Here is a 3,636-nt window from a genome sequence, read left to right as displayed (position 1 = left end):
TTTTCAAGACAGGGTTTCTCCGTGTAGCCCTGGCTGTCCTGGAACTCACTTTGTAGACCAGGCTGGCCTCGAACTCAGAAATCCGCCTGCCTCTGCCTCTCAAGTGCTGGGATTACAGGCGTGCGCCACCACGCCCGGCTTTTAAATGTATTCTTAAATTAGACTTTTATAAACACATTACACAATACGAATAGCAGTTTTTGCTTATCAATTGGGATTTAGAGCCAGGCACAGGGGTTCACACCTGTAATGAATGCCCCTGTAATGAATGCCATGACTCAGAATGAAGAGGCAGTAAGATTGTGAGTTTTGAGCTAGGGCAGGCTAGAGCTCCCAGTTCCAAAAAGTGAAGAAATAATAAACGCTCGGAAGTTTTTAACAGACAAGGTCTGTGTGTAGTGATCTGGATGCCTTGACTGGTGTCTGTGAAGTACAAAGATTTGTGAAATTGAGTTCTGCTAATCAGTATTTCTCACATCTCCTGGTAGTTCGTGGCATAGGAAAGCAACATCCGGATAGGTTTGTGACACTTTTAAAATGGTAACTTTGGTACCCGCAAATGAGCACGGAGCGCCTGCCCGATGCTGAGGAGAGTTAACTGAAAACTGCCGTGTCGATTTCATTCCAGATTTCCTGGTAGTTTTGTTGTAATGCGCTTGCAATACGAAGGAAGGAAAGGAGCCTGGCTGTGTGTGTTCAAGTAATCTGAGAGACATTAAATAATAGATTAGCACTCTTTCACTTGATCGAGTGGTTTCAGATGTAGGAATTTGACGCCAGCCAGATAAGTGAAGCAATCTAGTCTTTTTACCCCGTAGTAATTTTTTTAAAAATTAAATAGCGATAGAATGCATTCTTAAGATGTAAAAGCAACAACAAAAACCCGCCTCGGTTGCACTGGTCTGTTTTCTGGAGTAATCCAGACTTAGCGATTAAAATGTGAACTTCTGAGTCCATTGTTTCACGGGTTGAAAAAAAACCCCACACCAATCAGTGTAGGCGGAGCCTCAGCGTGGTTAACAAACGCAAGACAGACCTTGAACCGTGTCCCTGCATTGGATGGCTGATCTGATAACCTGAGCAACTTTCCCAAGTGTGGTGGCAGGTCCCCTCCCTGCCCCCTCTCCTAAGTAGACTTCTAGCCAGTGACACTTAGTAAGCTACAGCGGTGGCAAATAACTAGTTGTGGTTTTTATTCATTTCCTCCGGGATTTTAGCCACGTGTTTCCCTTGCAGTAGATGAACCCAGGTGCTCCAGTTTTGCGTTAGAGGGAACAGTACCACGGGGAAGAACCAGTATTTAAAAGATCCCAGTGTTCAGTTAAAATTAGTGTGAGAGCACCCATGCCTGCATCTGCACTCACCCTGGTGTGCGCCCGGACGGTAAGCTGCTTTCATGCAGAGCATCCTGCCCTAATCTTTAAGTTAGAAGTAGTGTTATTCCTTGGAGGTACTGAGAATGTCATAGGCGCGAGGAAAGCGCTGAGCCACCCCTGAGCGCTGTGTGGCTTCCATGGGAGAGTTTTAACTTAAGCTACTTGCCTGAAAACCACGGTATGATACAATTTTGTCCCACGAAACTGAAAAGAGAACCTTAATGGACAGCTAAGTTGACTGGTCAGTCCCTGCCAGAGGCACTTCCTCCTTCCCTGTTACTCACTTTCTCTGCTGTGGAGGTGGTGAAGGTTTCCTCCTGTGCTTAAAAACTTCAAGCAGTGCTTGCTTTTGGCCCACGTAGTAGAAGTGCTTCCTCTGAGACCCACAAACCCTCGATTTCAAACTCCAGAAACCTGTTCTCTGTCTTATACATGTGTAATGGGCACACTCACACACACACACACACACACACACACACAAAGTAGAAATACTAAGACTTGAACTCTTATTCAAGACTGCTTGAGCCTGTTTTGTTCTGTTTTGCATTTTTTAGAAGTTATCTATAGCCCAACCTGGCTTGAGACCCCATCATCACCCAGGCCAGCTTCCAAGTCATCATCCTCTTGCCTCATCTTTGGGAGATTCTTGGTTTGGTTTGGTTTTTTTTTTGCTTAGCTATATTTCCTAACACGCTCATCTTTACCCTGACCCCAGCTTAAATGGTGACATGCATCTCCTTGTTCTGAATTCTCACACCTGTTTCAAGTGAACATCTGCTAACTTGTCTGTTTAGCAGAGTTTATAGCCTATTTGATGTGAGCCAGTAGTGTGAAGTACAGCTCTAGCTAGTCTGTGGAATTCGAATGGCTGACTGCAGAGTAGGTTTCATCACTATCCAGCCCTTGTCTGTTAGGTCCGGGTACTAGCTGCTGTCTCCTCTGTGGCAACGTTTGTGAGCAGCAAGGAGAACGAACTATTGAATACTGGAAAGTGTCTTGCTGTGTTTTTATATAATTATGCATTAGGAAATGATCATTAAGAAATACAGGAAAGCCCAGGAGGTGCCTTTAATCCCAGCACTCGGGATGCAGAGTCAGGTGGATCTCTGAGTTCGAGGTCAGCGTCGTCTACTTGGTGAGTTCCAATACAGCAGGCTACACAGAGAAACCCTGTCTTGAAACACACACACACATACACACACACACACTCACACACACACACACACACAGAGAGAGAGAGAGAGAGAGAGAAATGTAACAAAAAAAATTCAATGCATGTCACATACTCAGTTGTTGGTTATATTCAAATGGAATTGTTGGTTATATTCAAATTAGTATTTTTGTAAGCAATGCTAATTACTGGTTTGTTTTTGAGTAGTCCATCCTGTGTCTAACCTTCAGGTCACCTGTTGGCAGTCACTCTGGTAATTAAAATGTTAATGACAGTCATTCGGTGGACATTGATTGATTACCCTGCTTTAATTTGTTTCTCCTCTGAATACTAAATTAGGTGGGGTTTTTTGTTTTGGTTAACTTAAAAAAAAAAAATTGGCTTCACAGTGTGGGGAGTTGATTCTCATGTTATTTTTTTTCCTCTAAATTTAAGAAGCAAGTGGCCACTGCTCCCAGCAGAAATCACAGGACAGCGACGATTTCGCGTTTGACTATGATCACGTAGTCCTGAACCCAACTATTTGTGAAACTATCTAGATTAAATAACTGAACACAGTGTTGTGTAAACAGCTTTGGTCCTTCCCATTGTGTTGCTATCCATCATGAGTCAAGTCAGTAGAACAGATGCAGTGTTACAATGAGCTTTGCATGTAAAAATAGGAGTCCTCAATAAAAAGTACAGTTTCATCCCCTTGTCAACACTGGTAAACTGTTTCTTTCTCCTTCTGTATGACCAGTGGAATCCTTTCTTGGTGTTTTTGGTTTTGTTTTTTAAGTTAAGGGGTATTGTGATCATCTCATATGGAAACAGTAGTGGTGCTTCCAAAACCTTTATTCAGTATTATTTGAGAGGAAATAATACTTTCAGAAATCAAAACACAGGATTAAGATTAAAATACAGCCAGACAGTGGTGGTGCATGCCTTTAATCTCAGTACTCAGAAGGCAGGGTCAGGTGAAAACTCTGTGAGTTCAAGGCCAGCCTGGTCTCCAGGATGAGTTCCAGAACAGAGAGTGCTATAAAGAGAAACTCTGTCATGAAAAAAATAAAATAAATCAGGATACATTAATGCTAGGGGGTTTTTTGT

This window comes from Mus pahari, chromosome 9 (assembly GCF_900095145.1).
Source record: "Mus pahari chromosome 9, PAHARI_EIJ_v1.1, whole genome shotgun sequence".
Taxonomy (NCBI): Eukaryota; Metazoa; Chordata; class Mammalia; order Rodentia; family Muridae; genus Mus; species Mus pahari.
This window is presented reverse-complemented; position numbering follows the sequence as displayed.